Genomic DNA, 13850 nt, shown 5'->3' on the forward strand with positions numbered 1-13850 from the left:
ATAAATCTTGATGAACCCAGCCTTTTACTTCTATGGGCTCAATTCCCAAGAGTAGTTCTGCTAATTAAAGCGTATGTGTATCTCTATATTTACTAGACGATGTCAGATTGCATTCTCAGTTGCATTTCACAAGCAATATAAGAGAGTACCCTGTCTCAACATCCCCATCAGAGTAGATGTAATTGCTCTTTTTAAATGGTATCAATCTGATGGGTATAGAATGATTTCTCACTGTTACTTTAAGTTGCATTTACCAATGCCAAGAAGTCAACATCAGATTCTTCACAAATGTAATTGGCCATTTGAATCTGTTCTTCTATCATTTCAGAGCCAAATCTTTTTGTACACTTATAGAGGCCTGTTTTTTTTTTAATTGGGTTTAAATTGTTAAATTGCACATTTCTAATAGGGTTGTTTTTTAATAGTGTTTTTTTTAAATAGCTCTACTTAGTATTTAAGGGCTTTGTTATTAGAGATATCAGTTATTTTTCTGACACCTACAGTTTAATTTTTTTCCTCAAATCTATCATTTTTGTTGAATTTATGGGAATTTTTATGCAAAGTGTTTTCATTTACAGATATTTAAATATATTTCTCTTTCATAGAGTTTTCTCTCTCTAAGAGGAGCTCTCCAACCTCTAACCTTTATATGAAGTAATCTACATTTTCCTCTAATATTTTTAATATTTAAATTCTAATTGTAACCTATCTGAAGTCTATTTGTATATATAGGATGTGAGGTGGGTTTCTAAACTTGTCTCCAAACGGATAGCCAATTTTGCCAAAATCCTTTTTTTTTTAAGTAAACCATGCTTTTCCTATTTAATTAAATGTTAATCACATACTAAATTCTCCTATTTGGTGGGAAATATTCTGGATACTATTCTGTTTCATTGGCCTACTTGTATTTTTCTGTGCCAAATAACAATGCAATCACCAATTATTTAAAGAATAAATGAGAGAGCAATTTGTACAAATCAATAAAAATATATAAAGAAAAGAAAATAGAGTAGCATAAATAATAAAGAAAATCAGATAGAAAGGGAGCCTGGGTGACTCACTCAGTTGAACATCTGACTCTGGATTTTGGCTCAGGTCATGATCTCAGGGTGGTGGGATAGAGCTTGGGATCGATCTCTGCATTTTGTGGGGAGTCTCTCTGTTCAGCGGGGAGTCTGTTTCTCCCTCTCTCTTCCTCTCCCTCTGATCTTCCTCTCGCTATCTCTAAAATAAATAAATAAATCTTTTTTTAAAAAAGTATATTTTAAAATCAGAATTATATATGTTGTTAGAACAAATTTAAACATTTTCTCTTTCAAGCTCTGCTGCTCTAGTCTCCAGTGTGGCTAGCATAAGTTATCAAATCACCTGGAGAACTACTCTAAATAAATTAACATTTTATATCATTAATAGTAGAGAATGTGTTTTCAAGAAAATGGTTTCCCATTTTACCTAAATAACAGAGCTAATATGATGTATTTTTGGAAAATCAATGTCACAGTAAAGCGAAAATTTGTTTTCTGTTTTTATTTTTCAACTGAAGATATTGAATCAATGTCATTATTTCTACAATGTGCCCCAAAGTTTTTGTAGTTGACATTATGTTATCTGAAGGATATTGTTAAGTGACTATCAACTAAGTGACAGCTGCTAAGTTTTTTGTGATGACATTATTTAATCTGAGGGATATTGCTTGGTAAAAATCAAATAAATGACAGCTGCTCAGGGTACCATTTTGGCCTTGCTACCTTCTCAGCAGCTTTAACAAAAAGATGGATGAGTTTCAACCAATCAGAAAAATGATGCAACCATTAAAACATATTCCTCTCTTGCTGTTTTGTTCCCAGTGAGATAGTTTGTATTCTACACCTGGCTATCTTTTCGGATGTGTGAAATACTAAAGTATATGAAATATTTTTTCATCCTTGTGGATCTGGGGTGGTTGTGTCATTACTGTTTCCACTGTTATTATTTTAGCAGTGCTGTCTTGGGAACAGTACTTTGTTTAATGTGATTCTGTGAACAACAATGATAATAGCACTTATATAATTCAGGCATATATAACTCATCTATAACATCTTGTCAATGTCAGCTTTATTTAAATACAACTTTTCAGTAAGCTCAGTTTCTCAAATATATGTACCCTTTATTTAGTAAAATAGTTCATTAACAATAGGCAGAAGAGTAAAATAATAGGCATTGCTGTCAGTCCTCAGCATCCAGTCCTTATTTCAGTTGGAAATTAAATTGCCTAATGTCCTCACTTTAATAATTGCTGAGGCTGACTTTTATGAGGCTATCAAGAGGAACGCTTCAAGCTTTCAAGGGAATGTCATTTAAAAGACAGAAAATTAGATGCTGATATGTCTAAGTAACAGCTAGTAATTAATTAAAATAGGCTTCAGTTAGCGAGTTCTTTAATATTCCATGCCTTACCTAAAAATGTTATAAAGTAATCAATAGACATTATTTTGGACATTGTAGTATTAACACATATATAAGTAATGATCAATATTGTATGTTTCTTAGTCTATGTTTAGTTTAAAAAAAAACATAATCAAAAGCATCTACTTCATGCAGAGGAGATGCTATACTTCTATCACCCTAATGGTGTGAAAATGTAATGATGGTTTCCTACAAAGGAAAACCTCTTTTCTTTGATGTTTGAGTTTGGCTTCCATTACCACTGCCTCAGTAAGCTGAGAAGAAAACACATATTACCAACACTATCAAAGATGCCGTGACTGTGTTGCTGACAAGCATATACTTAATTGCAGGATTTAAAATGATGTCTCTGCTTTTGATTTTTATGGTGACAACTCTTTACTAGAATAATATAAGCAGTACTACCTAAAAACAGCAGTTGCAATGTCCTATTACTTCATAGAGGTATCCATAAAAAAGTAGAAATCACAAAGATGCTCAGTGTAAATGAGGAACCACTGTACTCTCATCTTTGTGAGTTTGCTTCACTTTGAAATATTCAATTTGACATAAGCATGTTAAACGTGTATGCGTAAGTATAAAACGTCCCGTTATTTGTGAGAAACACAAATTAAGTAGGGTCTAAATGATTACAGACTAAATGTACAAGATATTCTAGTAGATGTTGTGCTCTCAATCTAATTCAAATATGATATCCCAACTTAAGAAGTAGTCTGCAGAAATCACTCTGTCTTGAACATGGAGCAGGGGGAGAAAGAAATAAAGAGATCATGACTTAAGAAAGGGAATAGCTCATCTTACAAGGTTTTTGTGAAGATTAAGTTAGATAACACATTCCAAAGTATCTTGTTCAATAAAATGCTGTATTATTTATCAGTTTTAGTGACAAGAACAAAATATAAAACATGAAGGTCCTGAGGTTTACATTATTTTATGGAAATAGGCAGAGAGTGGGAGAAGTAACAGAACAACAGAGAAAGAGAAAGAGAATGAGGGAGAGAGATGAACTAAACATGGGAGAAGAGGGTAAGAATGGGTTGGGGCAGTGGGAAATCTGCTCTGATAAAAGTCGTTTGAGATCCTTTGACCAGGAACATTTGCTTCCCAGGAAGGTCTTAGTGTTTGTAGCAGTGATGCCTATCACACTTCTCTGACAGTGACCAAAATAGAATTCTTTGTCAAAAACTTGAATAAGCCTCCACAGGAGCTCAGGTAGATTGATACATTCAGCATGCTAGTGCATATTAGAATTCTGGGCATCCTAAATGAATTCTGGCTACAGAAGCCCACATTGTATGAATTCTGATTAGAGGTGGTGGGCAGGAATAAAGAAATGTCATCTGTTCTCTCAAGCCGATAGCATACTTTTGATGATCAGGAGTTGGAGATTTTGGCCTGATTCTGGGAATTTGAGCTGTCCTGCCAAGGACCCAGTGGATAAGAATAGCCAAAATTTCTGGACTGCTCTTCTCTCATGCAGACATAAGCCTCCCAAAATCATTTAAATACTCTAAGGCTTCCCAAAATAAATCCAATCCATTAACTGGAGTAGCTATTATCCAACTTAGATATACCAGTTACATCATGGTCCAAATCTATTCCTATTAGCATTTACTAAGATATGGAATATGCTGCTAACATATATGGCTATAAGAAATATATTTCTGGTATGCAACTCAGAGACATAATTAAGAAGCATACAGAATTAAATGATCTATAATCTTTTACATTGATATCATCCCAAAACTCTAAAATAACCAAAAGTTTACATTGGCTACACTAATGAATTTCCTACAAATGTCCTGGTCTTTTTTTATGGATTTCAGTTATGGCCAGCTAACCGGCAACTTTTTTTCTAAGCAATAAACATCAAGCAAAGCGTATTAACTATGGACTTATGGATATCTGAACATAAGGCAAAGCAGGAGGAGAACTTTACCATGTACTGTCTTCATAGCCTAGTCTATTTTGGGAACCAGTTGTGATATTTACACGAGGTGTCCAAAAAATCAGATGTTACCCCTATGCTGCAAAACACATACTAATCCAGTGTTTCTTCCTTTTTCTAGAACAAGTGAAAAAAATACATAATAAGATGGGCAAAGGATTTTTGAAGTTCTAGGAGTCGAAGAGGTCCTAGATTTCAGGCGGTTTCGCTCAACAGAGCAAGAGGAAAAAGATGCCTGTATCTAATAGAATGAAAGCTTCCTGTCCATAAAGAAGTGTAACTAAGAATATTATAAGGTAAGGAATGTAAATACCTAGGACACGGGCTTGTGCCAGATGAAAAAAAGTCACTTCCTACAAAGCAACGAAGTAAGTGCATTTAACAGAGTTCTATAATACCAGAAAAGCTTCAAAGCCTAGGCTGAAAAGCAGGACATGACTGCAGGTGCCCACTGGAAGAGTGAGTGGGCCCTGTGGGCTTACTGGTTATACATCATCTGTATGTAATTTCTTACACTTAATGCTAGAGATGTTATGTATGTATATATGATATGTATAGTTCAGATCTGTTAAATGAGTTTACTAATAAAACTTTGTGTTAATGGGCACCTGGGTGGCTCAGTGGGTTAAGCCTCTGCCTTCGGCTCAGGTCATGATCTCAGGGTCCTAGAATCGAGTCCCACTCTCTGCTCAGCAGGGACCCTGCTTCTCCCCTCTCTCTTTGCCTGTGTCTCTTCTGATTGCTCTCTCTCTGTGTCAAATAAATAAATAAAATCTTAAAAAAAAAAAAGAAAAAACTTTGTGTTAAGGAGTTCTGCCTTTGGTTTTAGTTATTTCCTGAAGCCCCAAGAAGGGAGGAAAATACATCACACAGTTGTATTCCATGAAATGAAACTTGGCAGTATTCACAAAAGTCAGCAAAAACAAAAGAAAAAAAAGTATTACTACACAATAAAATGTAAACAACACAACACAAGTGTATGCTAATTCACTGATTATAATTACAGATAAGCATATAGAAATCTATGTTCAGCAGATTAAGGTTATGTACTTATGGTTTCAATTTATAATTTAGGCAAAATGTAATTAAAATATCCAGTATGTTCATACTCAAACCAAAATATTTAAGGAAATGATACTACACAATTCTAGTGTTAGCTATTAAAAATATTTCAAGACAAAGATTCGCTAGATTCTTTGACTAAATTAGTCAATTATTTTCAAAAGGTTAGACTGCAAAATTTTACAATTGTTTTAACCAAAGTTGCCAATAAACTTATAATTAATAATACTGAATTTCTTTTGTATTCACAAAGACATGATACTATAAGTAAAGAATATTCAAAGAACAAAAAAATGCCTCTAGGAATTTAAAAATTTGATAAAAGAACTCCAAAACACTACAGAAAAAACACAGTTATATAAACCATAGCACTTCTTCCTCCTAAATAAATTATCAGTCAAATATTAGGGTGGAATAAAGACATTTTCTGATACGCTGTTTCTGTCTTGTGCTTTTGCTTATTTGTTCACTCATTCAGTTAGTTATTAAGGCCCAGGAACGATGACAACCACTAGAGAATGTCTATGTCTTAACTCCTCAAGTAGGTTTTTGTTCCTTTCACATAAAGATGTGTTAGATTTGTTTAGATTTTAGTGTTAGATCTTGTTTAGTCCCTCATACAGTACTTAAGCTATAATAAATGCATAAAGCTTCTTTAATAAACTTTCTCTTCTGCCATTTGGACTTTGAGAACACTAATATATAATACCAACTAAATATAATAGGGACATTTTATCTAACTTTATCTTCTTAAATAGGCAGTCTACTAGTCAGATCAGGGTTAGTGACCATTTCAAATATCCCATGTAGATCCAAACAATTTACTATACATAAGCAACAATTCTGGTATTGCAGAAGGCTCTTTATTAAATATGGCCAGTGTTGATAGGTTGCCACTGTTACCATTTAAAATGTTAACCAACCTTCTAACTATCCTTAAAGGATCATGGGGAGATGAACCATGAGAGACTATGGACTCTGAAAAACAATCTGAGGGCTATGAAGGAGCTGGGGCGGCGGAGTGGCAGGGGAGATTGGGGGAGCCTGGTGGAGGGTATTATGAAGGGCATGTATTGCATGGAGCACTGGGTGGGTGTGGTGCATAAACAATGAATTCTGTTACACTGAAAAGAAATTAAATTAAAAAAAAAATCATCTATGCATACAATCCAAACCACATGCAAAGTTAAATAAACATTAGTGACAAAGTTAAGCTGCATATAAACAAAAATTGAAATGTGACATAAAGGGGTGCCTGGGTGGCTCAGTGGGTTAAGGTCTCTGCCTTTGGCTTGGGTTGTGGTCCCAGGGTCCTGGGACCGAGCCCTGCATTGTGCTCTCTGCTCAGCGGGGAGCCTGCTTCCCTTCCTCTCTCTCTGCCTGCTTGTGATTTCTGTCTGTCAAATGGGTAAATAAAATCTTTAAAAAAAAATTAAAAATTAAAAATTAAAAAAAAAATTTTTAATGTGATATAAAGTATTAAGGGCAGCTGGCTGGCTGAGTCAGTAGACATGCAACTCCTGATCTCAAGGTCATGAGTTCAAGGCCTAAGTTGGGGCACAAAGTTTACTTTAAACACACACACACACACACACACACACATACACACACACACAAAAACCACATAGAAGCAATGTTCCAAAGAAAGTTTGGGAGACTATGTAACAGAAACTTCTATGGGCATTATTTATCTTGAAAGAGGAGAATTTAGAAATGAAAACTTTCTGTGACTGATGGGTGTTTGCAACACTCACTTTTTCCTTTGTATTTAGATGATCATTTAAGAAAAAAAAATGCAGCTTATGGGATAAGATCACTCCTGATAAATCTTTAAGCCCTCTATATTTTTTCCCAAATATTTTTGGGACCACCAAAGACTCAAAATAACTATGAACCAGAATGGACCCCAATGACTATATAAATTCCATAGACCAATAGGACTACTTTTCAGGGGAAAGAGCAAAGATGCATGAGGGTCATATCTCAGAATTAAATGAGAACAAATATCTACTTAAAAGTCCAGAGACATCAATATCTTGGTTATCGAATTTTGTAAATTATTTTCTATTTTCTTTACCTAGATGGTTGTGTTTACTGCCAATGAAACCTGACCGTATGTTCTAGAAAGAAAATACTTATGAAGCATAAAGTGGCCATAAAGCTATCCCTGAAGTGTTTATTATGAAAAATATTTTGAACTGAGCAATGTGGGAGACACAAATACCTATAAAATACAGATCTCCCAAGAGCTCACAATATAAAGGATACAACGAGGTAAACTGCAGGAAAGCAAGACTACAAGTTAGAGCCAAACAAGAAGTTTAAGAGAGAATCATGGAAACCCTCCAATAATCTGCACAAGAGTTGCAACCAGTAATGAAACTCAGGATTCATAAACTGAACTCTTCTGGGACCTACATCTTAGATTTTTGCATAAACTCAATTTTCTTTTTTTTTATGGTACAGGCATCTTTTGACTAGATAAATTAGGAAATCTGAAAAAAAGCATATGACAAACTAAAATTAGATGAAAGGAAAGACTATGTTACTTTTCCCCACATATTCAGAATAGATATAACTTTGACACATTTTGTAAAATAACACCTTGAAATGCCATGCTATTTTACTTTACTATGTTTACCAAAAGAAGGATGAAAATAATAATTAATAAAATATATTTCACTTCAATTCAAAAGTCCTGAAATCTGTTATTTTAATAAATCTCTGCATCAAAATGAACACACACTAGAGCTTACAACCCTGAGAGCCTATTGAGGAAAATAGGTTTGTCTGATATGATATTCAAACATTTGAAAGGGTTTTTCCCCCTGAATAACATATTATTTGGCGTTATTTTCATTCTTTTCATGTGAAATTTGACCCAAATTTGCTTTCTTATCTGTATAAAATTCTTTTGATATCTCACTTGAAAGAAGGAAGATAATGGCATAGTAAAGTAGAATCCCTTTTCCACAATAAACAAACTAGAGACGAACATCTTTTGATTATGTTTTGTGATGTGTGAAACCTTATTATACAAAGCTTTTATTTAAATTACAGAATGGTAAAGCCATGACAGAGAAATTAAAAATAGTTATTTAGTTTGCAAACTGACCCAAAAAAGAAAATATATAATTTATTCCTTAAATATGTAATATAAAATGCTTTAGGGAAAAAAAGATAGCTAATTGGCCAGGATTTTATAATAATGCCTCTTAAGGCAACAAAGAAGAGAAAAATGATCATCACACACAGAACTCCAGGAATGCTTAAAATTTAAACTGAGAATGCCATTTCTACCTCACCTGGGATAGTGTTCTTAAAATAAAACATTTTCTTTTCACTTGCTAAGATATGATACTGGTTATGTGCCCTTTAAATTGGTTTCATTAAAATCCATTTACCTTAAAAATGAGTTGATATCAGAAAACTTATTAATATACTATACCATATTAATAGGCTAAAAGAGAGTAAAATATACCTGTTTCAACAGATATCAAATAAAAGCACTTGAAGAACATCAACATTCATACAAGAAGATCTACTTTTGCCATTATTATTTAATATTCTCTGGAAAGACCAGTTAATGAAAGAAAAGAAAGAAGAGAACTGTACACTAAGAAAAATGTAAAATTACCATGACTTGCAGATGAAAGTTTACATACCTAGAAAATCTCAAGAAATCAATAAAAATTATAATAATTCTATAATAATAGTAATATGTCTAGTTTTAAAATGAATACTCAAAAATCTATAATTTCCCATATGTAACTAATAACCAGCTAAAAAATATCATGGAAGAACAGATCTCATTTACAATAGCAAAAAAAAAAAAGATAAAATACCTAGAAAAAAACTTTTTCTCAAATGTGAAGAACTTATGTAAAGAAAATATTTTAAATTTACAGAGGAGTGCATATCTGGCTAAGTCAGAAGAGCATGTGACTCAATTTCAGGGTTATGTGTTCGAGTCTCATGTTGAGTATTGAGTTTAATTTTTTTTTATTTTTTTATTTTTTATAATCATATATTTTTATCCCCAGGAGTACAGGTCTGTGAATCACCAGGTTTACACACTTCACAGCACTCACCAAAGCACATACCCTCCCCAATGTCCATAAACCCACCCCCTTCTCCCAAAACCCCTCCCCCCAGCAACCCTCAGTTTGTTTTGTGAGATTAAGAGTCACTTATGGTTTGTCTCCCTCCCAATCCCATCTTGTTTCATTTATTCTTCTCCTACCCACTTAAGCCCCCATGTTGCATCACCACTTCCTCATATCAGGGAGATTATATGATAATTGTCTTTCTCTGCTTGACTTATTTCGCTAAGCATGATACGCTCTAGTTCTATCCATATTGTCGCAAATGGCAAGATTTCATTTCTTTTGATGGCTGCATAGTATTCCATTGTGTATATATACCACATCTTCTGGATCCATTCATCTGTTGATGGACATCTAGGTTCTTTCCATAGTTTGGCTATTGTGGACATTGCTGCTATAAACATTCGGGTGCACGTGCCCCTCTGGATCACTACGTTTGTATCTTTAGGGTAAATACCCAATAGTGCAATTGCTGGGTCATAGGGCAGTTCTATTTTCAACATTTTGAGGAACCTCCATGCTGTTTTCCAGAGTGGCTGCACCAGCTTGCATTCCCACCAACAGTGTAGGAGGGTTCCCCTTTCTCTGCATCCTCGCCAGCATCTGTCATTTCCTGACTTGTTGATTTTAGCCATTCTGACTGGTGTGAGGTGATATCTCATTGTGGTTTTGATTTGTATTTCCCTGATGCCGAGTGATATGGAGCACTTTTTCATGTGTCTGTTGGCCATCTGGATGTCTTCTTTGCAGAAATGTCTGTTCATATCCTCTTCCCATTTCTTGATTGGATTATTTGTTCTTTGGGTGTTGAGTTTGCTAAGTTCTTTATAGATTCTGGACACTAGTCCTTTATCTGATATGTCGTTTGCAAATATCTTCTCCCATTCTGTCAGTTGTCATTTGATTTTGTTAACTGTTTCCTTTGCTGTGCAAAAGCTTTTGATCTTGATGAAATCCCAATAGTTCACTTTTGCCCTTGCTTCCCTTACCTTTGGCGTTGTTCCTAGGAAGATATTGCTGCGGCAGAGGTCGAAGAGGTTGCTGCCTGTGTTCTCCTCAAGGATTTTGATGGATTCCTTTTGCACATTGAGGTCCTTCATCCGTTGTGAGTCTATTTTTGTGTGTGGTGTAAGGAAATGGTCCAATTTCATTTTTCTGCATGTGGCTGTCCAATTTTCCCAGCACCATTTATTGAAGAGGCTGTCTTTTTTCCATTGGACATTCTTTCCTGCTTTGTCGAAGATTAGTTGACCGTAGAGTTGAGGGTCTATTTCTGGGCTCTCTATTCTGTTCCATTGATCTATGGGTCTGTTTTTGTGCCAGTACCATGCTGTCTTGATGATGACAGCTTTGTAATAGAGCTTGAAGTCTGGAATTGTGATGCCACCAACGTTGGCTTTCTTTTTCAATATCCCTTTGGCTATTCGAGGTCTTTTCTGGTTGCATATAAATTTTAGCATTATTTGTTCCATTTCTTTGAAAAAGATGGATGGTATTTTGATAGGAATTGCATTAAATGTGTAGATTGCTTTAGGTAGCATAGACATTTTCACAATATTTATTCTTCCAATCCAGGAGCATGGAACATTTTTCCATTTCTTTGTGTCTTCCTCAATTTCTTTCATGAGTACTTTATAGTTTTCTGAGAATAGATTCTGTGCCTCTTTGGTTACGTTTATTCCTAGGTATCTTATGGTTTTGGATGCAATTGTCAATGGGATTGACTCCTTAATTTCTCTTTCTTCTGTCTTGCTGTTGGTGTAGAGAAATGCAACTGATTTCTGTGCATTGATTTTATATCCTGACACTTTACTGAATTCCTGTATAAGTTCTAGCAGTTTTGGAGTGGAGTCTTTTGGGTTTTCCACATATAGTATCATATCATCTGCGAAGAGTGATAATTTGACTTCTTCTTTGCCAATTTGGATGCCTTTAATTTCCTTTTGTTGTCTGATTGCTGAGGCTAGGACCTTCTAGTACTATGTTGAAAAGCAGTGGTGATAATGGACATCCCTGCCGTGTTCCTGACCTTAGCGGAAAAGCTTTCAGTTTTTCTCCATTGAGAATGATATTTGCGGTGGGTTGTTCATAGATGGCTTTGATGATATTGAGGTATGTGCCCTCTATCCCTACACTTTGAAGAGTTTTGATCAAGAAGGGATGCTGTACTTTGTCAAATGCTTTTTCAGCATCTATTGAGAGTATCATATGGTTCTTGTTCTTTCTTTTATTGATGTGTTGTATCACATTGACTGATTTGCGGATGTTGAACCAATCTTGTAGCCCTGGAATAAATCCCACTTGGTCATGGTGAATAATCTTTTTAATGTACCGTTGAATCCTGTAGGCTAGTATTTTATTGAGTATTTTCGCATCTGTGTTCATCAAGGATATTACTCAAAGGGTCTGTCCAACAAGAAGATTTAACAATTTTACATATCTATGCCCCCAACGTGGGAGCAGCCAACTATATAAACCAATTAATAACAAAATCAAAGAAACACATCAACAATAATACAATAATAGTAGGGGACTTTAACACTCCCCTCACTGAAATGGACAGATCATCCAAGCAAAAGATCAGCAAGGAAATAAAGGTCTAAAACGACACACTGGACCAGATGGACATCACAGATATATTCAGAACATTTCATCCCAAAGCAACAGAATACACATTCTTCTCTAGTGCACATGGAACATTCTCCAGAAGAGATCACATCCTCGGTCCTAAATCAGAACTCAACCGGTATCAAAAGATTGGGATCATTCCCTGCATATTTTCAGACCACAATGCTCTAAAGCTAGAACTCAACCACAAAAGGAAGTTTGGAAAGAACCCAAATACATGGAGACTAAACAGCATCCTTCTAAAGAATGAATGGGTCAACCGGGAAATTAAAGAAGAATTGAAAAAAATCATGGAAACAAATGATAATGAAAATACAACGGTTCAAAATCTGTGTGACACAACAAAGGCAGTCCTGAGAGGAAAATATATAGCGGTACAAGCCTTTCTCAAGAAACAAGAAAGGTCTCAGGTACACAACCTAACCCTTCACCTAAAGGAGCTGGAGAAAGAACAAGAAAGAAACCCTAAACCCAGCAGGAGAAGAGAAATCATAAAGATCAGAGCAGAAATCAATGAACTAGAAACCAAAAAAACAATAGAACAAATCAACGAAACTAGGAGCTGGTTCTTTGAAAGAATTAATAAAATTGATAAACCCCTGGCCCGACTTATCAAAAAGAAAAGAGAAAGGACCCAAATAAATAAAATCATGAATGAAAGAGGAGAGATCACAACTAACACCAAAGAAATACAAACTATTATAAGAACATACTATGAGCAACTCTACGCCAATAAATTTGACAATCTGGAAGAAATGGATGCATTCCTAGAAAGATATAAACTACCACAACTGAACCAGGAAGAAATAGAAAGCCTGAACAGACCCATAACCAGTAAGGAGATTGAAACAGTCATTAAAAATCTCCAAACAAACAAAAGCCCAGGGCCAGACGGCTTCCCGGGGGAATTCTACCAAACATTTAAAGAAGAACTAATTCCTATTCTCCTGAAACTGTTCCAAAAAATAGAAATGGAAGGAAAACTTCCAAACTCATTTTATGAGGCCAGCATCACCTTGATCCCAAAACCAGACAAGGATTCCACCAAAAAAGAGTATTGAGTTTATTTTTAAAAATGAATAAACTTTTAAAGTTTTAAAAATTAAATATTACATTTACTGAAATATTTTAAAAAATTATTCCTGGATATTAATACTCAAAACTGGAAAGATTCAATATACTAACAGGACTATTTTTAAACTTTTGCAAAATAGTACTGAAGTTCATCTAGAAAATAATGGAATTAGGCAGGAAAATCTTGAATAAGAACATTAATAAGGACAAGTTCTACCAGATATTAAAATATACTGTGAAGCTACAATAATTAGTTTACTTTGGTAATAGGGAAATATCATACAGACAAAGAAATTGAACAGAATAAATACTTAAAATAACATGAAAATACTGTTGACCTTAAAGGTGGTTTTTCAGTTAGAAGGAAAGGGAATTATTCAATAAATCATCTGGAGACAATTGGTTAGCTATTTGGAAAAAAATAAATCTAGATTTCTTCTTTATGCCACTGACCAAAATAATGCATTAAGTGTATCAAAGAACAAAAGAAAGTAAAAAGATTTAATAATAAATATATCTGTAAGTTTGGTATAGAGTAGGCATTTGTGAAGAGGGAAAAAAATCGGGATGTTGTGGAGAAATGGATT

This window comes from Mustela lutreola, chromosome 4 (genome assembly GCF_030435805.1).
Source record: "Mustela lutreola isolate mMusLut2 chromosome 4, mMusLut2.pri, whole genome shotgun sequence".
NCBI lineage: Eukaryota > Metazoa > Chordata > Mammalia > Carnivora > Mustelidae > Mustela > Mustela lutreola.